Here is a 24,260-nt window from a genome sequence, read left to right as displayed (position 1 = left end):
CCTCAAATTGTGCTATCCAGACAGCACAAGTATAAGGCCTCCTGATACACACAAAAATAATTTTGGCTGTTTTGCTATTTGCTTATTCATTTATTTGCATGTTCAAATGAAGATAAATCTTAAATTGCTCACAAATGACAGTTATTGTAACTCCATGTACCACTGTAAAAAGACAATTTATTTTTCCAAGGAATTCAGACAGGGATTTGATCGCACTGCCCAAGAAAACCAAGCACCACCATTTGAAACTTGTACTTCAACAATATGTAATTTAATAATCCTTTTAAAACAATGTTTGAGTTATACTCATTCCACTAGCATAAGCTGCTTATATAAATCACACTTAAGTCATGGGTGCTTGTTCAAACTAAGCTGAGAAATGTCCCCACGCTCCTATTTCCTAGAACAATGCTCCAACTGACATTATGCCCTGTGTGTTGTAATGAGCACCATAAAGAAAGATTACAACTTTTACTTGAACTACAGGATACAGATCAAGTCATCAAATTATACAGAGTGCTACTGAAGGGGGGGGCGGGGAGGATAAAAAAAGAGCATTTGATCCCTTCAACTTCCATCTGATTGTGATACTACCCCCCCACCTTAAGCAGACTGGATGCACTAACCAGTCAGCACGTAACTGCGCAAATTACGTGGAACCATGTTCAGAAGCTAATGCCAGTCGGATGAAAAACTGACAGTACTTAGTGGATGCCCCACATCAATTAATGTTAACAAACAACATGTCGGAGATCATCCAGGGATCAGAAGAATGACTAAAATAAAACAGAACACGCAGATGAGGAGACATAATTACACCACAGTCATGGGCTGAATGAAGTCACGAAAAAGCTTCTTGCCAATGAAACTATTTAAAAACTATTGGCGGCTATATGACTGAGTTCTGGCATTTATGGTTCAACAACATCAAAGTACTCAAAACTACAGCTGATCTTTCTGAATGCGTACTTTCAGACACAGAAATACATGGCCAACTAGAAAATGTGAACTGTCTAGGAAAAGAAGTAGAAGAAAATACATAAATTAAGCTATTTTAATAAACATGGACTAACACACTATTTCCCCATCAGAATTCTTGCTTCTTGGAGATGCAAGTGTAGTCTGCACTATAATTCAGCAACACAACTGTGAATAGAAGAACATAGAAAGAAACTACATATACTGGTAAGAAAGCTTGTAATAACAATTCTTCTGCTTTAGGACAGATGTAGGAGCTATGGCATGTGGTAGACAAAGGGAACAGAAAAAGGTAGATAGCTAGAAACATTAACTTAAAGAAAGTAAAGAGAAATACCCAAGCTCTCAGAAACAGGCCTTCAGACAGGCAAGAACGTCTGTACATGGACACAAGTGATATCAGCCAAAAAAACCCCACAGATTTTGAAAAGCAAGTTAATGACTCTGTGCGTACAAGGTAAAGTATGAATTGTTTCAACCTTTACCCACTTACCCTCCCTCTCTCCCTGTAATTAATATGCAACAGTGATTACACATACAACTTCATACCACAGCAGAAAACACTAAATCACTGTACCTCTGACACAGACAACTGAGCTCTGACCTTTTGATAGCTGCTCCACAGGCACTGCCATTTCACTGAGACAACTTGTTTTGTGAGTTTTGTTTTTTTCAGCATAACTTCCACTTAAAATCTTTTCTCCTTGCTAAGAGCTGACAGATTTATGAACGCTTCCTAGTAGTAAGTGGCAAATACTTTATCCCATTTGTTTTCCTATAATTATAATTTATTTTTCATCTGTCTGTATGGTAGGGTAGGTAGGACTTAGAAGAGCATTGCTGAAGTCTCCAAAAGTCTTCTGGAACACAGAAGGTAACCATTTCTAAGTTAACACCCTCCCTCCAACAGTATGTTTCAGCTTTCTTAAAACACCTTCTTCTGCTCCTATGTACCTTTCCTGCAGACACCTAAACTTGCTTCAAGGTTAAACTAGGAGCTGCTATTCTCAATATGAACGTACACTGTCCAAGTTTCAAACTCTCTCTGAAGGACATGTATGTAACCTGAGTTTTGAAAAAGAAAGCCCTGGACATTGAAACAGGAAATTCATCTAACAAGCTATTCCTGAGGAAATCTAAAACACGGTGATGTAGTTTCAAGATTTCTTTATGGAGATGTTTTCATTTACATTAAGAAGGACATGGAGTTGTCAGAGCAAGTCCATAGGAGGGCCACGAGGATGATCAGGGGGCTGGAGCACCTCCCGTATGAAAACAAGCTGAGAAAGTTGGAGCTGTTCAGCCTGGAGTAGAGAAGGCTGCGTGGAGACCTCATAGCAGCCTTCCAGTATCTGAAGGGGGCCTACAAGGATGCTGGAGAGAGACTCTTTGTTAGGGATTGTAGTGCCAGGACAAGGGGTAATGAGATCAATCTTAAATAGAAGTTCAGGTTAGATATAAGGAAGAAGTTCTTTACTGTGAGGGTGGTGAGGCACTGGAACAGGTTGTCCAAGGAACTTGTGAATGCTCCACTCCTGGCGGTGTTCAAGGCCAGGTTGGATGGAGTCTTGGGTAACATGGTTTAGTGGGTGGTGTCCCTGCCTATGGCAGGGGGGCTGGAATTAGATGATCTTAAGGTCCCTTCTAACCCTAACTATTCTGTGATTCTCTGATTTTGAAATATAGTCAGTTACTGAAGAAAATAACTTCCTTCCAAAAATCACTAGGACCACTGCTGGGAACAAAAATTATTACATTGATTTTGAGAGGAGATACAACTTGCAACCACAAGTATCAATTACTCATCTGGATTGAGAAGACAAGTTAGTATTTCTTGGCCCAGACAGAAGTCTTGCTTCTAAATATTCGCACTACAAATTTAGAGGTGGGAAAGCATAAGGAAAAAAAATTAAAACAAAAAACCCCACTAGACAGCAGCATCAAAGTACAAGAAGCCAAATCACTTTAAAAAAATGCATAGACAATCCAAATGGCATTAACAAGTACTATGAAAATCAATGAAGTAGCTCTGCATAAATTCATATGCTGCTGTCTGAACAGCATGAGAATGAAAAAGCCAAGGTCCTTGCTTGAAAGCATTAATAAGCAGAAAACATGCCCATGCTGGTGTTCAGCTCAGCACCTTTCTGGTTATACTTAATTTTCAAAAAAATTTCTTACTTAAAAGTGTTGAAAGATAAATAAAAGATATGCATTTTAGACAAAGAGATTAGAAAACTGGTGCTAATAGCACACAAGCTCCTGCAGACTCCAGCCAAAATTCAAAGCCCCATTGAAGCAAGCACTGTAAAAAGGAACTAAAAGATTCAAAGAAGCTGCAGTCTATGTAGACAGAAGCCAGGAAAAAGGCCTTTCTTCATTTTATGCATCAATGAGATGCAGTAAGATTCAAATTTTAAAAAACAAAACACAATACAAACAAGAGAAAAGAAGAATTCCAACCAAACTGCTCATGTCATAAAGAATATACAGTGCTATGCAGCTATTCCAACAGAATATGCACAGCAACAGTTTCAGCAGAAAAACACATGGGCAAAAAGAAAACAAGACAGCACAGAAAAATGGAGTTATAGTAAGTCATTAGAGTTTAATTACATTTTTTTCCAGTACTTGTAATACAGAGAGTACTCTGCCACTGTCATCTACCATCATAACAGAATAGTAGCCCACTCCTAGACATCATGGGCCTAATGGACAATTCTTGAGTACTAGCTACTGTAAATCCAGGAACTGAACAGATCTGAATATACCAAATGCTTAAGTAGCTAAATCCCCCTTGTTTTGTTTCCGTTCTTCTGATCTCTCGTTTACAGCTCAAAGCCTCAGCATCTTTGTTCACTGCTAGTATTATCAACCAACCAATACCATTAAAAAAAAAAATAAAATTAAAGCTTCATAGAGTAATGCTTTATTTAGTAGAACCGCACAGAGGAAAGTGAAGTTACTGGGCAAAACACATTTAGACCAGAATGATTGATTAGAATGACCAGAACTGTTCAGGTTGTTCAAAAGCTACTGGAATGAAGTCAAGCTATTGCAAATCTGTCTTTGTCAGGTTTTTATCTGAAGTGTTAAAACTAGGAAGAAGATGCTATATGGAAAAAGGTTCCAGTGGGACTATTTACTGAGACTCCAAAAAACAAATGGAGGCTTAAGTAACAGTTATTTAAAAAAACAAGAGAACACCAAGTGCATTAATCAAACCATTTCTGAAATATGGCAAAAAAATTACTCACTCTCTCATCTGCGGTGATGAAGTTCAGCAAACTGCCACTTTTTTTACAGTTGGCATAATTCGGTATTGCCACCTTTGGTAACGTGTACAAACTCTTACAGAATCCCACCATCCTTCTGTCATACTGTTTTACTAATAACCTTCCCACAAACATTTTAAAATCTAAGTTGATATAGTCCCATATACCTTAAAGAAAACTGAACGCATGGAATCATCACACCATCTCCTCTTCAGTTTTTAGTTTTCAGTTTTTAGTTTTCAGTCTTTGCAGCTCCAGCTGTTCACCAAGGTCACTGTTCATTAAAAATTATTATTTAAAGCTTTCAAACTTCAGATCTTCCTAGCTTCAACAGTAAGCATTAGCCACCTATTTCTGATATGTCTTACTAGTAATTTATTTATCACTATGGAAGAATAAAACCTAAATGAAAATGTTAATAAAGATAGTATTAGTTAATACAGATAGCTTGGGAATAAAATATTCAGAGAAAACACAATCAGCATGCATGTGCCCAGTGACTAGAAGATGTTTGCGTGAAGGCTCCAAAATTTTCTGTTTAGCCAAGTACTCAGTACCAGAAAAATAATTCAAAGACAGACACATAAGCAATTGCCCATACCCTTCATTTTAGATGAAAATATTTGTGGAGTTCTAGTTCTAATCTCAGCAACATTACCACTATTCTAGTGAGAATATAAGAAAAGCAGCATAAAGAACACAAAAGGCTTGATGACTACACAGGGGAATAAAGCAGGAATAAAATAGGAAATGTTCTGAAGTGTACAGCTGTAACCCGGCTTTACTTGCGAGAAAATGACATCAGAACTATGCCAGAATCACATTAAGACCTGGAAGTCAAATCCTCAAAGCTTAGGAAAAGCCAGAGTTTGTTCATTCGTACACACACAGAGCTTTTATTTACAAAGCTATTTTGCCCTCATGTACCCAGCTCATTAAAAGAAGGAGAGAGGATGACTGCTGCAATAAAGTCTAGTTCCCCCTCCCCCCACAAGACTACATAAAAATATAAAAACAGAAACCAAGGGAAAAATCCTACTGCTTTAACCTTTTCGGCATACAGTAACTTTCAGGACAGGCATTCTTCTGAATTTCCAAATTCACTTCTATCACTATCAGTGCAGAGTTGACTGATTTGCCCATGATGAACAAGGCAGTAAGGTGCTCTCCTGGGTCCAAGGTTAAGACCACTGCAGCTCGAAATATTCTGGCCACCAAATGAGGACATTGACAAATTTATCTGTTCTTCAAAATACAAGCACTACTAATGACAGCATTTCCTAAGCATACAGGGCCTCATTCTGCAGCCTCAGAATGGTTCTTTACAGAGAGAAGAAATACTGTATTTTTAAGAAGGGTCTGTCCAAATACTTATTGTAATTAGACTAGGGGAACCAACAAATTATTTACTCATAGAAACTGATTCTTTCTTCACAAAATGTTCCTACAATTTAATACTAAACACTTACATGCCCACATTTTTCTGCATTGTGGACCCCTTTCTGAAGACTGGGATTTACTTAATTTAGCAGACAGCTGGACAATTCCTTAAACTCATTTCCAAACAGAAAGAGCTTAAGCACAGTTTACGGTTCTCATGGCTACTGCATTTAATGGTATTTTATAAGTAAAAAAAATCTACATAATTTTATGCACAAATAGCTATGATATATGGTTAAGAAAAATACAGACTACCATTCAAATTCCAGATGATATTTACAGTTGGCAGTTAAAATGAACTGTATACACAGGTACAGAAAATCTATCAAGTTACATCTGAGACCCAAACATGAAAGCACATTTCATCCTCTAGGTCACAATCCAGCAAGGCATTTAAGCCTGAGAGCAACATCATATATCTGAGCAGTCCCACATAATTCAGTTGCATGTGGTGTATCAGTATAAGCACATTCAAGTGCTTTGCTTTATTTAAACTGCAGCTATCAGAATATAAGTCATGTTACATTTGAGTTCCTTGGGTTTGTAAACTATTATCTTAAAGACTTTAGAGATCTTTTTATCTATGAAAATATTTTTACCTGAAACGAGAACTAAGATGTTAGCAATAAAGAAGCTAACATACTTTTTCCTCTATGCATAAACTGTTAGGATTACTCTACATTTCAATATTGAAACCTGATTAGCCAGGCTTTTTTTTTTGCTTTGTATCACTCTTAGATGCTCTTCTGCTAGCACACTGCTGTAAAGTTTACATACTAAACAGTGTTAAGTGTACTGCATCGGAACGATGTGTAGATGAAGGCAGTTTTTATTCTGTTATTTTAGTCACGTATAAACATCTTTTCAGAAGAGCTGTTTAAAAAAAACTAAGCAATTGTTTCACATATTTATAAGCACTGTGTTTTGCAGACTTCAGCTAGCAAGCTGAACTAGCCATTAGTTAATTTTACCAGTACATGAAAACAAAAAAAAAAAAAAGAAAAAATAATAAAATGAACACTCAGTAAAACAAAGGCTTACTTACTTCAAACAGAAAAAAAATAACACTGACTTGACAGACATCTGTAATTTAGTATGCAGTTTAATATAGAGGAGTTTAGCATACAGAAATACAGCAAAGCAGACCTTCCACAGCAGACAGAAATATAGAAAAGCAGGCGTTATACTAGATCGAAATATAGAAAAGCAGATCTTACAGCACTGGTTTAACGCCAGTAACAGTCAGATACTAGCTGTAGCCAGAAACAAAAATCAGTCTACTCACGCTCATGGTATCATGCTTGCTTTCTTCTCCTGTCCCAGTTACAACTTCCTTGGTAGAAACATTCCTCCTAGTCTTAAGATTTAAATTATTTACTCTAGCAGTGCTGCATCTTAATAAACCCTAATTTGTTCCAGCACAGATAGCAACAGAGGCAACCTAAAGAAGCTACAAGGAGATAATGCTATCTCCACTGTGATCCACACCACATCATGGCTCAAATACATGAATCCTTCTTATGCAAGGCCTAATGGCATGTGCACAAAATGCCATTGAAAAAATAAATGAAAAAAATCACATTTTAGGTACATTCCCTGGATCTTCTAAATATCCCAAGAACACTGGTGGTTTTTTTTCCGGGATTACATATTGTTAACACAGACATTATAGTTTACAATTTTCCATTCTTTCAGCGAGGAGCACTGTAGTTAAACATGCTTAAATTTTATAGAAGTTTATTTCTTATCCTAGTATTTTTACTGATATTTGGATCACGTGACTAAAACTAGAGAGAACACTAAGAATTCAGCAACAAAGCAGCACACAAAAAGAGCTTTCTTTTCCAAAGAACAAATAAGACTACAGGTTGCATCATCTAAAAAAGTTATAGATGACACACAAATGTTAAAAAGTGAGGTACAATTGATGAGAAAAGATGAGCAAAAATTACAAAAGGCCACACTGCAATAGCAAGAATGTTGTTTGGCTCAGGTGTAGCTATAAGTCACAATTGTCTTGACTTCAAACATTGTTACTAATCAAGTCTTTGAAGTGAGCTGGTTTGCAGAGACTATGAATACAATTATTTTACAGTACATCTCACTCCAAAATTTGATTATTTAATACCACAACCTGCATTATTCAATCACTTAATTGAAATGTAGTTCTGCTAAGCCAATTACATCGGAAAAAAAAAAAGTATTTTTACATCAAAATAGTCTTGAACATGTAAAAATTAAGTAAATAGTAATGACAGTATTTTAGTAATAATTACGTTATTGTGAAATGACTTATATTTGGGTCATCTGGTGAAAGCAGCTGTTTTATGTTCCTAGTTCCACTAAAAAGGAAAAGTGCAATAAGATCCCCTATTGACAGCTGCATTCAAAAACATACCAGTTACATAAGTTTGCAAATTATCCTGTGCCAGAGTTAAATATCTAAGCATTTTAACGACAGCTCTTAAAATGCTATCTCAGCAAGAATGACTCAACTTCACTGCATAAATTGTGCTCCAGATAACAAGCAACCAGCTTGATTTTACAGAAAAAAAAAAACATTTTTTTTATTCTGCTTTAACTCGAATTGCTCTGAGTTCTGCTTGTTTAGACCTGCAAGTTTCACCAGTCATTTGGCATTTCCATCTCTCAGTTTCAAAAGTATCTCAAGTTCACCTATAGACAGTTAATACTTGGAAAACAGGTATAGTTTTCTACTGTACGTCATGGGGAGAGATTTACCAAAAAACCACCAACCAAAGCACTAAACCCATAAACCAGAGCTAGGACTTGCCTGTATCTGAGAAAAACACTCTTCCGCGCCAGATTGTGAGAGGACAGACCAGCTCTCTCCAGACAAGCTACATTCATCTGAGGGTTTTATCAGGAATCTGTCCATGAGGAAAATATTAATAACTGGCACAATGGATCAGCAAGTCTTAGCCCAGTCTCATATACAAAAGATAGGTCCAGAAAGGCCTGAAGAGAAACCTTTAGGAGTTGTCCCTACCCCAACAAAAAATGCTGGTATACCTATCAGAACTGTTTTCCTTTCCTCCAACTGCTACTTTGATTTAATAGGTAAAATGTAAAACACCCCTGACCCATGTTTCCCTCCCCCTACCCTGTGTCTCTGATGTTATTCATAGAGAAACTATGAATAGTAACAGGAGGGAAACTATCAGAGAAGAAATGTGGCTAGAACTTGCATGATTTTTTGTCATTTGTCAATTCACAGAAGGTCCTGAGTACCAGCAGCTGTCTTTAATTTCACTAGTGCTTCACAAATCCTGCTTCAGCCACCTAACCACTAAACCAGCATAAACACAGGCTCAAGAAAGTGCTACATCAGCTCCTATTTGGAATGTAATTTCGTAGAATCACAAGAGTTAGAACTTCTACTTCAGAATGTTTCTACTTGGTCTGATGTTAAACATCACAACCTAAGGAAAACGTATCAGCTACTGCTCTCATGATCTAGAACTGCCTTCTGCTTAAAAACAATTAAAAAATTCCTTTGTATGACACACAGGACCTTAAACCTTAAGGCTACCATGCTGGCCAGCTGACTGACCAGCACCTTCTCACTGAGGAAAGGTACTACTAAAAAGAATAAATTAATTCCTCACAAGTACTATGGTAAACCTTAGTTTTGCAACAGCAAAATTTTGCCATACACAGTACTGAAATATTGTAATGGTACTAAATAAATAAAAACACCTTATCGAACAGATGTCTACAAAATCAATTCTTTTGAAACTATTAACCTGCAGCCAGTCTCAAGGCTGTATCATATCTACTATGACATAAGCTAATATAATAAAAAGGTTAGACATATGCTCAGAACCTCTGGCATTTACCATGCAAGACCAATTATCCAGTACATCACTGGACAACTTTTTATTCGAGGAAAGCGTTTTACTTCTATCTACTTTGAACATGCAGGCTGGTAGATCACAGCTCATCAGTGTAACCTTTGCTCACGACATTGTTTTCAAAGACAGAGAAATCCCTCTCAAAACTTTAAACACGTGAAAGGCGTTGGCAAGGGAAAACCGCCCGCTGCACAGTAATGTCACTATCTGGGGAGTGCTTGATGCTCCGACCCTCGCTAGGGTGGGGTGCTTTATAAATAGATGCGTGTTGGTTGTTTTTTGTTTGTTTCCCCAGTGGCGTGCCCCAAGCGTTTGGGTGGTGATGGGAGAGAAAACTGTTTATAGCCATTATTAAATGAACTCTGAATCGGCCACGGAAATGGGGGAGAGGGCAGCTGCTGCTACCTGAGCCAGGCCCAAAATCCTCTGCTCACTCTTCTCCGCCCCTGCCCAGCCCCGAGGGGCTGCCTTGCCACCCCCCCCACCCTTCGGTCAAGCCGCCTGCAATGCAGGGGCTGCGCAGCGTGGCCAGGCCACCTTCGGCCTTGGGGAGGTGTGGGGGGGGAATGGCTCCTAGCAGCAGCATCCTACATCAGGTTCGAACCCGCACCACCCCCTTCTTATTTCCCTCCTTTTCGCAGCCCCGACCCGGTACCGGCTGCTGATGCCGGGGATGGCGCCTGCCTCCTCACCAGGGCTACCGAGGAGCCCCCACCCCCTCTGGGCCTGCCCCCTCCCGCCGCTTCCGCCCCCACATGTTTACAGGCCCCATGGCCCGGGCGGCGGTGGACGCGGCCCCCTCCAGCTCCGCCGCCGCCCCTCACCCGCCTCAGCCCGGCCCGCCGGAGGCCCCGCACTGCGCAGTGCTACTTACCTCCCGGCCGCGGTGGACGGCGCCGGCTGCGGCGGGCAGGGCCGCGCTCCCGAAGGTGCGTGGGGGCAGGGAAGCCGGGGGCAGGCGGGGACGGCCGCGGTGGGGCGCCGACGGGCGGGCAAGCCGGGGGAGAAGGGGAAGGAGGGGAAGGAGAAGGGGAGGGGGGCACCCGGCGGGCGGCCTTGCCTCAGTTCATTCACAAGCGGCGGCTGTTGAGGGCGGCTCTGTGCCCAAGGGGAGCCTAGCGCTCATCTCGCCTTCACTCCACTCCCCCCCTCCTCGCTACCCGCCGCTCGGCCGCCGCCGGCCCCCCCCCCCCCCGGCCTCCGCGGGCCCCCTCCCGCCGCCCGAGCTCCGCGTCCACTCGCGCCCCACCGCGGAGCGTTCTCCGCCCCCCGCGGACGGACACACACACATACGCGCGCGCACTGCGCCGCCGCCTCTGCTTCCTTCTTCCGCGCAGGCGCGCCGGGAGCAGCCGCGCGCGCGCCGCAGAGGACGGGGAGGTGGGAGTGGGTGCTCGCGCACGCGCTCCTCTTCGCCCATTCCCTCCTCGCCGTGGGGGCGTGTCGGCACGCGCCGGCTTCCCCGCTCCTGAGCCCCGTCTGTCCTCCGTTAGCAAAACCTCAGCCAACACCAAGGCGCGGCAAACACCGTTTTTCACGGCAAAATCCCGCCTCTGGCGCAGCGGGCGGGATGCCCGGATGTTAGGGCTGCAAATGCGCGGGGGATAGCGGTAGCGCCGTTACTGGTATTACATCACCCTCTGCCCCGTGCCCCCTCCGTGCTGCGCCGCACCGAGCATGCGCGGAGGTAGAGAGGCATGAGCTTGGTAGGGGTAAGGGGCGAAGACGTCAGCGGCACCGCCCTCTTCCCTGAGATGGGCCGTGGAGGCGTGTGTCGTCGGTCCCGATCCCGATCCCGGTGCTGGTGCTGGTGCTGGTGCTGGTACTGGTACTGGTACTGGTGGCGGCGGCAGCGGCAGCATTATTTCATTGCCGCTGCTCGCCTGAGGAGGCAGGCAGGCAGGCTGGCAGCGGTGCCCAGGTGATATCGCCCGCAGTGGTGTGCCTCGTCTCCTTGAGGAGGCAGCGGGCGCGGGGAGGAGCACTTCTTGCTTCTCGGTGGGGGTGGGCTGTGGAGAAGCCGCCCTGCTCGTGTTCCGTTCCCGAAGCCGCGGGCGCAGCGCCACGCCACACGGATGCGCTGGGATGTCCTCTTAGCCGACTAAACCAGATCCCTGGAGGCTGCCCCACTGGAAGCAGAACCGCTGGCAAAATCAGCAGCGGATTACCACTAATGAACGCGTAATGGGTTTAATAATCTATTAATCCCGCGATTTTCAGTGACCCTTTGATGAAGGCTGGCGCGTTGACAAAAGGGACGGGAGTGTATTCAGGGAGCGGCTTACCCGCCAGCCTGCAGATAATAAATTCAGAGAAGAAGCTGTTACACAAGCCTCTATTTTGTTTGGGGGAGCGGCAGGGGGAGGACGACGAATGCTGGGCTGTGGGAGAGGATACTCAAGGAGGCTGCGAGAGGGGTGGCTGGGGGGGGGGGGGGGGGACGGACGACGACGGACGACGATGACCTCCGTGCGGCTAATTCTAGCACGCTAGGGTTAAATCATGGGTCTGGTTTTTTTTTTTTTTGAGGTGCAGTGAATGCGAGGAGTGCTTTTAAAGAGAGGATTAGGAATGCATGGTAGTTTTTGAGGGTGTGAAGAAAGAATTGCCCCCAGAGGGAGAGAGAGTGAAGAGGACCCCCGAGGTGAAGTGGGTACTTAGCTAAAGAATCAGAAAGGTTGTCTGCTTTAGATAGTTTCCATCGTTAGCAGCAGTCAAAAGAGTAAACAGCCCTGTGATAAGGTTTACCTAAACGGAATGTCTGGAAAGCCCCAAATTGCTGGTTATGTTCCCTTAGCCTTTGGAGAAAACAATCGGTGCAGCTTCATCCCGAGTGTGCCGCCGCCTGCAGGCAGTTAATCGAGGGCTCTTGTGCCGGTAGGGCTCCAAAAACAGCAAAGCCCTTCCCGTAGATAGCTAAAAAAGCTGTAACAGATACAAGAAAACCTCACCCTTGTAGGGCTTTCCTGTAACAGATAAATCAACTCTGTTTCTGTGTGATTACAAAATCGCCAGTTTCCATTGCTGACTGTGACGGAACGGTATGTTGATATCCCAATGGCGTTTGTTAGCTTGGTACTGAACACCACTCGGTCGTGCCCGATGTTGTGTCGTTTGTTCCAGACCTTTGAATTCTAGTTAAATGCAGCAAAGTTTGTTAGCGGAAACAAACCTTTAGGGAGATTTAAATGTAAAATATTCTGAAAATACATTGTAGGAGAGCAGAATGTATACCGTGTATTCCACACGAAAAATGAGACTTTGGAAGGTCATGAGTAGGTAATTCCCGTAATCTTAATCAGTGCAATTTTGAACCTCTCGTGGTATCCACAGGTAATTGGTTACAATTTGGATGCAGTTCAGATTTTAAAAACTACATTTCCCCTCCTATCCCCAGCAAAAAAACCAAAACGCTTCTACAATTTACAGCCAAGGCAGAGGTTATGCAGGCACGTGCCATGTGTCTTTAACGTCTGCACTTACATTTAATTTTTTACCCTCTTTTTCCACTTTAATAAATCTCTCCTAAGACTTTGAGTTGTATTGTGGATTTCATTTAGATTTTGTTACCTTCAGCTGTGTTTTTGTATGGTTTGTTTTTTTTGTTTTTTTTTTTTTTTTAAGTAAAAGTGAACGAAAACATGGCCCAGGTTTGTTTGTTGGGTTTTTTTTTTTGTGATGCCCTAGTTTTACACTACTGGAATATAATGACAGCAGGGAGTTTGCTGCTGTCATTTTCTATTTAGTTTTTTCTTGGGAAATTGGATGGAGTCAAATTACCACAGTATTTTCTTAAAGCGTAGCTTTTATTTTAGTTTGTTGGTTTTGCCTGGCCTGTTGTACTGACAATGAGAATAAATATTTACAAGAAATTCAAACATCACCTTTAATTAGGATACAACAGCTGTGTATGAGGCATGTCTCTAGTATGCATCTTTGTAGCTGATAAGACTACATATCCCAGCATGCAACTATACTTTCTCCTTAGCTGTAGATCCAAGACTGGATACAGTTGTCCGGGACCTGTGGTCACTAGTCATTACAGTCAAGGAGGCTGTAACAAGAACCACTGTTTCAACCAGTGTTGAAACTTTCAACACTGCATCATGAATCATAACTGAATTATTGAGAAGATTCTTATTTCACTGTTTGGAACAAGAAAATCCTATTAGCACAATAAGGCATATTTAAAATGACCTGCTCTTCTGTGGTATATTTTTAGAGAATATTATTTTTAGAGATTTCTTTTTTCCCCACTTCCTGTTACAGCTTTAAAAAAGTCTTTAAATGGATGGTATTTGCCAAGAGTATTTCTAAACAAAATCTATGTATCTAAATAAATGCATATTTACCACTATGCACACTTGGTTATTGCAGGCAGGAGGATGATTTTGTCCAATGCATTCATTAAAACTGTCAATTTAGAAAATTTCACACTTTTCCGGATAAAGCTCTTCCCAATAGCATCACTTCCCATCAAAAAAGAATATGGGACTGCAGTTGCTACTGGTATCGAATGGCAGTTTACTTCCAGTGTAGAATCAGTTTCCATTGCAAGGGCCATATTCTTTCTGAGTCTGCTGTAATCTCTGTGTGTTGGTATTGCCCAAAGCTCCTTTTAACTCTTCAAGCTTTAATACCAGTTGGTTAAACTTCTCTTATTACAAGGCATATCACGAGGTATGGGAATTTTGACTGTATGTTCTTTAAACAGGGGACATTTAGTACAAATATTAACTGTCATAGAATCATGGAATAGTTTGGGTTAGAAAGGACCTTCGAAGGTCATTTGTCAAATCTTCCTGCAATGAGCAGTGATATCCTCAACTAGATCAGGTTGCCTAAAACTACATCCAGCCTGTGCTTGAATGTCTGCAGGGATGGTTGCATTCCACAACCTCTCTGCATAGCCTATTTCAGTATTTTATCACCCTCACTGTAAAAAATTTCTTCCTCACATCCACCCTGCATCTCCCTTCTTTCAGTTAAAAACTATCACCCCTAATCCTGTTGCAACAGGCCTTGCTAAAAGGTTTCTCCCCATCTTATAGGTCCCTTTTAAGAACTGAAAGGCTGCAGTAAGGTCTCCCCAGAGTATTTTCTTTTTCATTCTGAACACCCCCAACTCTCTCAGCCTTTCATCATAAGATGTGTTCCATTCCTCTGATCATTTCTGTGGCCCTCCCCTGGACCTTTTCAAACAGATCCATATATTTCCTGTACTGACGATTCCAAAGCTGGTTACAGTACTCCAGGTGAAATTGCAAGATTTAGATTTCTTGATTCCTAATTGAAGAAGCTGTACTTCTTTCAGTGTTTCACATGTAGTTCATTCAAAAGGTCAGAAAAAGCACAACCTTTAGGTTTCAGCTTCCCTTACTTATCATCCCAGTTTCCCCTCTCTGTGTTGTCTGATGTAGGCAGTAACATTTGAAGTTACTCTGCACTCTAAAGAGCTAGTAGACTGGGGGGTGTGTGTTTTGCTTGGAATAGGAGTTGTATCACCTAACAATACTTATCTAAATATTAGCTATATAATTAAGCTGTTGTCCAGGCTGTCGTGGTCCAGTGGAAGGAGACAGGCGCCTTCGTGTGGTTGTTACTGCAATGCTTACACTGGTGTCCGCAGCAGGTTGGATGCATTGCCTTCTGAAGGTGAATTTTCTCTCCTATGGTTTTTGTGACTACAGAAGATTCTGAAATGACCACCTAGACTAAACCCTTAATTTTTAGGTGGCTGAAATTAATTATCTGTGGTGCTTAGAGGTTATCTAAGAAATCTCAATATTAATGATATGCATGGCTTGTCCTAGTGTGATCATGAACTTGCCAGAACTTTATACTTGACTTGTGAAATACTAATGCCCTGCCCAATCTTTTCTCCAGTGTGCTGTTCCTACTTTTGGAATCTAAACGCCAGATGGATAACTTGCTGCAGGCTTTACGTCTTCTTGTTACTATTCCCACAATGCATTTGTGTGATGAGGTGTAGGTACCTGGGAAGGCAGTGTGCCATTGGAAACTCCACAAAATGCCAGTACTGTAGCTATGATTAATAATCACATGATGTTTAAATCATCAGAAGTACACACCTAGGGTGTATCCTGTAACCAAAACGAGTTTACCTGAGAGATGGCACAAAGACTTTGGTCTTTTGAAGAACATGATATGCAAACATCCCACATTCTTGAAGTGCAGCAGTTCTGATACAATCCACTTTCTGCTGAAGTCTTGTAAAGTGTGCAAACTGCCACACTTTGGACCTTCCAAGATAAAATTTATGCTCTCCTGGTAGCTTTTTAAAACAAGTTTCAAACCATTAGCACATTTGTCAAAAAACAAATGCTAGTAATTTTCAATCTACAAAATTAGGTACAAAATTATTAGGGCATCGCAACATGGTTTTCTTACTCTAGCAGCGAGAGAAAGAAAGCAATTCTTGGTCATGAATTTTATTTTTCCAGTGAGAATTGGCTGAAGCAATTCAGGAGAATCAGCAGGAGCAAAGTACAGTAAAGACCAAACTATCACTACAGTGGAAATCCTTTTATGTTGAAAATTAATATTAAGCTTTATTCTAGATTATTGCTATTATTTTTGTCCCACTATTTTTCTCTTCCATTATTCTATGTGGAATACAGGAAAAACATGGCTGTCGTGGTTTAAACCCAGTCAGGTAACTCGTTCACTCACACCCCCCCCCCCCCCCCCCCCCCCTTCTTTCCCTCCCCCTACTCCTGGAGGGACAGAGAGGAGAATCAAAAAGAATGCAACTCCCACGGGTTGAGATAAGAACAGTTTAGTAACTAAGGTATAACACAAATCGCTACTGCTACCACCAATGATAATAATGATAAAGGAAATAACAAGGGAAGAGAATACAACACCTCAGCACCAGCCGACCGATAACTCGCCCCCCCAGCCTGAACAAGCACCGACCGATACCTCCTCCAACCCTGCAGTCTCCCAGCCCTTCCGGCTAACTCCCAGTTACATCCTGGGCATGACGTGCTGTGGTATGGAATAGCTCTTTGGTCAGTTTGGGTCAGGTGTCCTGTCTCTGCTTCCTCCCGGCTTCTCCTCCTCCCTGGCAGAGCATGAGGCTCACAAAGTCCTTGGCCAAACCAAAACATCGCTATCAGTTCTGCTCCCAGGCCAAAAGTCAAAACACTGCACTGCACCAGCTACCAAGAAGGGGAAAAATGACTGCTACTGCTGAACCCAGGACACGCTGACATGGACAGTGGGATTGAGTGCGCCCTCAGCAAGTTTGCCGATGACACCAAGCTGTGTGGTTCGGTTGATACACTGGAGGGAAGGAATGCCATCCAGAGGGACCTCGACACGCTTGTGAGGTGGGCTGATGCCAACCTCATGAAGTTTAACCATGACAAGTGCAAGGTCCTACACCTGGGTTGGAGCAATCCCAGGCACAGCTACAGGTTGGGCAGAGAAGAGATTCAGAGCAGCACTGCGGAGAAGGACTTGGGGGTGTTGGTCGATGAGAAAATGAACATGAGCCGGCTTCAGTGTGCGCTTGCAGCCCAGAAAGCCAATTGTATCCTGGGCTGCATCCAAAGGAGTGTGACCAGCAGGTCAAAGGAGGTGATCCTGCCCCTTTACTCTGCTCTCATGACACCTCACTTGGAGTATTGTGTGCAGTTCTGGTGTCCTCAACATAAAGAGGACATGGAACTGTTGGAACAAGTGCAGAGGAGGGCCACAGGAATGATCAGGGGCTGGAACACTTCCTGTATGAAGACAGGCGTAGAAAATTGGGGCTGTTCAGCCTGGAGAAGAGAAGGCTGCGTGGAGACCTCATAGCAGCCTTCCAGTATCTGAAGGGGGGCTATAAGGATGCTGGGGAGTGACTCTTCATTAGGGACTGTAGTGACAGGACAAGGGGTAACGGGTTCAAACTTAAACAGGGGAAGTTTAGGTTGGATATAAGGAAGAAGTTCTTTACTGTAAGGGTGGTGAGGCACTGGAATGGGTTGCCCAGGAAAGCTGTGAATGCTCCATCCCTGGTGGTGTTCAAGGCCCGGTTGGACAGAGCCTTGGGTGACATGGTTTAGTGTGAGGTGTTCCTGCCCATGGCAGGGGGGTTGGAACTAGATGATCTTAAGGTCCTTTCCAACCCTAACTATTCTATGATTCTATAATTCTAGGTTTTACTTTATGTCCAAAATAAACAATATAATACCTTGTTAGAGCCAAGATAAGGAAGAGGAAAAAAGCTTGTCTTACAACCATGAGAAAAATGATGAGGTGAAAAGGGAAAATAGTGGCAATGTCAATTCACAGCAGCCTGCTGAAAACGGGATTGAATCATTAGCTCACTCTACAGAGGTCACAAAATTGCCATTCTATGACATAAATTTCAATTAATATAGACAGTGTCTCAACACAAAAGTAGCAGTTGCCCTGAGCTGAACCAATGTTACATGAGAAGCTCATGACCAGTAACAGCAAACACGAATTTTCCTGCAAGTGCAACCTGAAAAGCAAAGTTACGTACCTGCAAAGCACTAAGCAAACATTTCATTCTGCTGCTCTCCAGGCAGAAATTGTGAATCCTCAAAAATAGCTGATGTGCAAATGCTTCATTCTTCCTGTGAAAGCAACCTGCTGAGAAACCTACAGTAAAAACCACCACCATCCTAATGCAATTTCTAGTGTTGCTGACAAAAATGAAGTTTAGGATCTTTTCTGAACATGAATCCTAGAAGCATTGAAGTTTTTCCAGTGCCTTTCAAGTTAAACTCAAGATTCCCACTGACATCAGTGAGTCTGGATTGGGTTTATATTTCTTATTTGCTGGGGGAAGAATTAGTACTGTCAAAACAACTTCCATCAGTTTAAGATGGAGTAATGATACAGCAGTCGCTTTTCATAAAATCATAGAATAATTCTGGTTGGAAGGGACTTCTGGGGGTCATCTAGTTCAAGTCCTGGCACAAGATATGTACAGTGAGATGGACTTACTTAGGTCTTTGTCCAGCTGAGATTTTAGTATCTTTGAGAATGGAAATTCCACCTCTCTGGGCACCTGTTTCCAGTCACAACTTCCTGCATTGCCGTTTTTGTCTGTTGTCTCTTTTCTTACCATTACACACCTTGAAGAGTCTGCAGTTGAAGACAGCAATTAAAATCCTCCCTTTTCCTTCTTTTCTTACAGCTCAATGAAGATGGTTCTCTAAGTCTCTTTTCATCTTGGTGCTCCTCCAATGCACTGTCTCCAGTATGTTGAAGAATCTACTTACCCAGAAAAGGTACCAGAATTGCTTAAATAGCTTTGATTTACATACTTGTAGCTAGTATTTTGCCTGTTGCTGTGACATATAACATGATTTTTAACCTCATTAGAAAACTCAGCTATGCAAAATAAAACATTACTATATTTTGCAGCTCTCTTGAACCTCTTTGTGTTGACACCTGCGCTACTATACACAGAAAGCCGTATGGATCCTCAACAAAGGCTGCTTTTACTGAGGCTTAATGTCAAGTAAAAGTTGGCTTCAGAAAGCGGAATAGGTGAACTGCTTCTCAAAACACATACACATCTTGGGTTTGTGTTCCTGTAGATTTTAAACAAAACTTCTTGCAGCATACCATCCTACACACTTTGAAGAGGAATAGGGCCCTCCTGACAGGCCTATATCTCCTGTCCTGGGCAGTGCAGGAGATTTGCTTAGATGCTGGTAGTATTGAAAGTGGTCTTAGAGCTGCCTTTTCTTGGTTTTAGTATCAGAAAGAGACTGTTAGAGTACCAGGTGCACCAAACTTTCCCTCTCCCAATATCAGCATGTCCTACCCTTCAGCCAGTTAAGAAAGCACTAGGCTCTTATTTACCTTTCTGACACTCGGAATTTTCTGAGATGAATAATTAGATCAGCTTTTTGATTTATTGTGTTGCTGGAATGGAAGCTAATATTTAGCCACAGTATTTCCTTATCGCTGACTCCTTAAAATATGTATGATCTAAGCAGGACTACTGCCCATGACTTTTGCTAACTGAGATACACAGGGAAAAAACCCATCCACAGTAGCGTATGCTTCTAGAGCTCCTTGCAGAACATCATCATTAAAATGCCGATCACAGGGTTCTGCTAAGAGCCAGGTCAGGCTGTGATTAGATTTTTAGGCCATGTTCATTTTTGGACTTTTTGCCTAAGAAATTCCACAGGTTCACATGCTTGATTATGCAATTACTTTCATGAATTCATTAAAAATCTCTCCCCATGCTCAGTTTATAGGCCCAAAACTGATCTTTTTCATAATTTATGTTCTGATAGTAAAAGGTTAAGAAACTGAAATCTGGATTTTCCTCTTTAAAATGTTGGCAATGATCATTCTCTGTTATTTTGTGTTCTACTTTGGTAGAACCAGCAGAGGGTGCCTGAACTAGAGAGCAAGTCCGAGATTTGTGCTGGAATTCATAATGTAAGTGTAAAAAAGGAAATAAACTTTAATTTCCTTCTCTATTAAAACCAAAGAGGAGTATGTTAATGAAAATGAAGATTGAAACTAACTGTGTTAGGGAAACTGAACTGTTAAAAACCTGTCAAAAAAGTAGTGCTAATAATGAAGAGAAAAAAGTATGTGGGGACTAGGAAAGGATTTTTCATTATCTGATTCTGTCATTGGCTAACAGCTACTAAAGGACTGGTTCCCTGTGTTTACTGAACACATAAGCTACTCCATAAGATACCTCTGTGTAATGGGACGGAGCAAGAGAAAATCTTTCAGTGTAGGATTCAGAGCAGGTTCCTAATTTATGTTCCCTGGCCACCCCACAATGGAGTTAGTTTCTGCTGACTACAGTGGGTGCTCAGGGAGGCAAAATTCAGCAGAATCAGACTTTTGGACACCACCTTCTCCTCCTTCTGTCCCTCACTTAATATTAAATGTTGCAAGAGAAAGTTTTTGGTAGTTCCTTTCATGAATAGTCTTTTCGGTACCAGTACAGAGAGCCCATGCAGAAAGAAACATTTATAGATTCATCACAATATATTTAAATTGAATAAATATTGTTTTACATATCTAAATATGTAACTGGAAAGTTCCAGATGTGGAAGGGGGACTGACTTTGGTGACCTTGGAACCCTTAGCTCAGGAGGACAGATTCACAACAGGGGTCTAAGAATCAGAATGTACGTATCAGTGACAAAGTCTGCCTCTTCTTCACCATCAGAAGAGGTTTGCTCTACATGAAGAAAGCAATAAAGTTTTTTTTTTTTCTTTTTAAAGAAAAACATTAAATACTTCCCTCAGTTATCCACCTATGATAAGATTCAACTAACATGGTTTGTTCAGCTATGTTCTAGCCTTACCTATAGCTATTCCTCTGAGGAAAAGTCCTTACATATTTGTATCTTGATGACTTCTAGTATTTCACTTGTTTGAATAATCATGAAGCATTATGTAGAAGTAATGTCACACAATGGCATTATCAGCAAATGGAATTTTGTTCAACCTACCTGAACGTATTCTGTATTTCTGTTATTCGTATAAACACAGGTGATGTAGTCACACCCCTTAATGTAAACTAGCAAAAGTATGTTATGAAAAGGGAGAATGGGTAATACTACTCAAGGAATCTGGGTTCCATCACTGTCCCGTTGTGCTAAACAAATCTTATCTTCATATAAATGGCCCATCTCCTGCAGCAAAGACTGGAATTTTTCTGGAGTTTTTCATTATTTCTCTGAGTAAAATTGCTTTTAATGTCGATAAATAGAAGGAGAAGTCAAAAGTAGTGTGGTCTAGAGGAATGAGCAGAGCTCAAGCAGGCAGACCTGAATAAAATTCACCCTTCTGTGAAGGAGAAATCTGGAACACTTAAGTCACATTGAAATACCTGGTTAGGTCAGTGTGGGAGACTTGATGCCCAGGAGCTCTTTGTCTGGAGGTAAACTTCCTTTAAAAAGTAACATGCCCCTTTTAAGCAGGTACAATTACTGCAGTGTCAGTAAAAGCTTGTGGAGCACTTTGCAAATGAAAAGTGAAGTTAAGCGTTTGTAATCTAATTGAAAAGTCATGGATCTGCAATTTAGAAGAAGGGCAGGGCCAAGTGTCACTGCAGGTGGCTGGGATCACTTTGGAGTTCTACAGCTTTAAACACAAGTGTCACACTGTGTAGAGGGTGGGAAATGGCTCTTGCCTCTTACATTGAGGAAATCCTTTCCAGGGGATGCCACAGAAAATCACTGACTAACAATTAGGAATCATCTATTTCTGTGTCTGAAGATGTTTCCTGTATTTGTCCTGGCCGTCTGAATAAGAATTGCCTTGCCATGGTGTGTTTTTATATTACTATTTTGTGTTTTTTTGTGATTCTCTGATGTTAGATGTTTTCCTATGGTTTTCTGAGGGAGGAAACAGTGAGGTGTAGGGTGAACCCCGGACAGGAGGGAAGAGGAGGAAAGAATTATTTATTCACAGTTACACCACTTTAACTTGGTGTTTACTTAACAGTTGCAAAGACTTGTGTAACCATCTTTACTATGTCTTTGCTAGTAAGTAAAACAATCTTTGGACTTTCTGTTCTTGAGACCAACTGGCCTACTCTGGCTTGTGTCTGCAGCTGATGCCGCTCAGACATACATCACCATCCTTGGGACACTGTTTATGGGCAAAGCTATACCATGAACCACAATAACTGTTTAAAAGTATGGATGATCAGCTGCCACTGTCTGACTCCCTGCCTTAGCCCTGTTTCATTTACTGGTATAGATGGAGCTTACTCTGGCAAAAAAGTGATTTTTCTGGTTTACCTTCTATTGCTTGGGAAGAGGTTGTACTGAACTGTAATGCAGTGGCCAGAAAGGCAGCACTGACAGCTTTATTTACTGTTTTAAAAATGGATAGCAGACATGGTAGCTCAACTTGCCCTAATTAGAACTAGACTTCAGGTTTTGAATTAATGGGAGCTCACACACAAGACTTTAACTAAACAGACTGAAATGAAAAGAATGCAATAAATAAGTAAGATTAAGGAGAGATTTGAACATTGGAAAGATGGAAGTTATTTCCTTCAAGTCTCTGTAAGTAGCCTGAGTAAGGAGGGGGGGGAGGGGGGACTGTGTGTGAAAAATGATGAAGATAGAGCAACATGCTAAAAGCTGAAATGAGAGATAAGGGTACGTAGGAATGCAGAGACTTAAGCACACAAAAACTCAAGGACTTGAACTCAAGAAGGTAATGCTGAAAGCAGACACCTTGTGCTCTGTCCTGGGTTCAGCAGTAGCAGTCATTTTTCTCCTTCTTAGTAGCTGGTGCAGTGCTGTATTTTTGACTTTTCAGCCTGGTATGGAGGTATGGAATACTTCTTTGGCTAGTTTGGGTCAGGTGTCCTGTCTCTGCTTCCTCCCGGCATCCCCTCCTCCCTGGCAGAGCATGAGACTCACGAAGTCCTTGGTCAGAGTAAACATTACTGAGCAACAACTAAAAACATCAGTGTTATCAGCGTTGTTCTCAGGCTGAAAGTCAAAAACTCAGCACTGCAACAGCTACTAAGAAGGAGAAAAATGACTGCTACTGCTGAATCCAGGACATGCTCTTTGTAAGAAACATGGAAACATGTCACTGACCTAGTGACAGAAGAATTGTACCTCAAACCAGCATTGATCAAAATTATTATTGCATTTAAAAGGCTCAAATGGCTGTCCTTTACCTCAGATTATTTTTTCAGTTTTCAGTAAATGTTACTACAAAAGAGACATTTTCTTAAATAATCTGTGGTGGTTAAACCAGGTATGAAATAAAAACTATAGAAAGATGGTACTTACCTAACTGTCTAATCAGATAGATGCATGTAGGAAGGATTTTTGGCACTCCATTACATTTATGTGGGACTGTCTTTGCCTGGATGAGTGTTTGTTGTTCTCCTCTTCTAGCAACACTAACCCATATGGCATAGGTAGCATTCTGAAGCAGATAGCCTTATTTCACTTGCACTCATTTTATGATGGGCTCTCCCTAAGGTTTTATTTTCCTAGATAAAGCAAAGAGCTTTTCTCCTTAGAAGCTGTTCTGTTTTCCTCACAATGGATAAGGAAATATAGGAAAAGGGAATATAGTGCTCTTGTACTTACTGCTATTCATTTTAATGTTATTGTACCCACATAATTTAGTGAAGTAAGAGATTTTTCAAATCTATTTTACACAGACACTGAAATAATCTCAGGTAATTGCTCTGGAACTTTATTTACTCTAGCACAGATCAAAGAAATTGCATGGTGGTACTGTGGAAAATATTCATACTCATGCTCCTGCAGTATTATTACCAGAGCTGGCATCAAGTCATCTGAGGCCCCCTTGCGAACAAAGAAGAAGCACTTCACCCATACATCTCTGAAAATGTACTCATTCTATAGAACTATAGAATGGTTTGGGTTGGTAGGGACCTTAAAGCTCATCCAGTTCCAACCCCCTGCCATGGGCAGGGACACCTTCCACTAGACCAGGTTGCTCCAAGCCTCGTCCAACCTGGCCTTGAACACTGCCAGGGATGGGGCAGCCACAGCTTCTCTGGGGAATCTGTGCCTCACCACCCTCACAGGGAAGAACTTCATCCTAGTATCTAATGTAAGTGTATCCTACATAAGGTCTGCATGCTTTTCTGTTGAGTGCCTGGCAAGGAGGCAGGAATTATTATGGGCTCCCCTTTTATATTTGTACCCTTTGACGT

The 24,260-nt window shown here is 41.8% G+C and overlaps 1 protein-coding gene across 3 annotated transcripts in view; it reads right to left on the bottom strand.

The window, feature by feature from the left end:
• Window positions 1-10,871, bottom strand: part of PPM1A (protein phosphatase, Mg2+/Mn2+ dependent 1A) — a 30,712-nt gene extending 19,841 nt beyond the window's left edge. For 2 of the 3 annotated variants that reach the window (XM_061462728.1, XM_061462730.1), the window contains exon 1: window positions 10,443-10,871. The gene's annotated coding sequence lies outside the window, so the exon portion shown is untranslated. The remainder of the gene's footprint in view (window positions 1-10,442) is intronic. The other variant, XM_061462729.1, reaches the window with a different exon arrangement.
• Between the last annotated feature and the right edge of the window lie 13,389 nt (window positions 10,872-24,260).

Source organism: Pezoporus flaviventris, unplaced genomic scaffold, assembly GCF_033815535.1.
Source record: "Pezoporus flaviventris isolate CSIRO_AGI_PZ_B2104156 unplaced genomic scaffold, CSIRO_AGI_Pfla_v1 ptg000035l, whole genome shotgun sequence".
In the NCBI taxonomy this organism is placed as follows: Eukaryota; Metazoa; Chordata; class Aves; order Psittaciformes; family Psittacidae; genus Pezoporus; species Pezoporus flaviventris.
The sequence above is the reverse complement of the archived record's forward strand: the minus strand, read 5'-3'. Positions and strand labels throughout refer to the sequence as shown.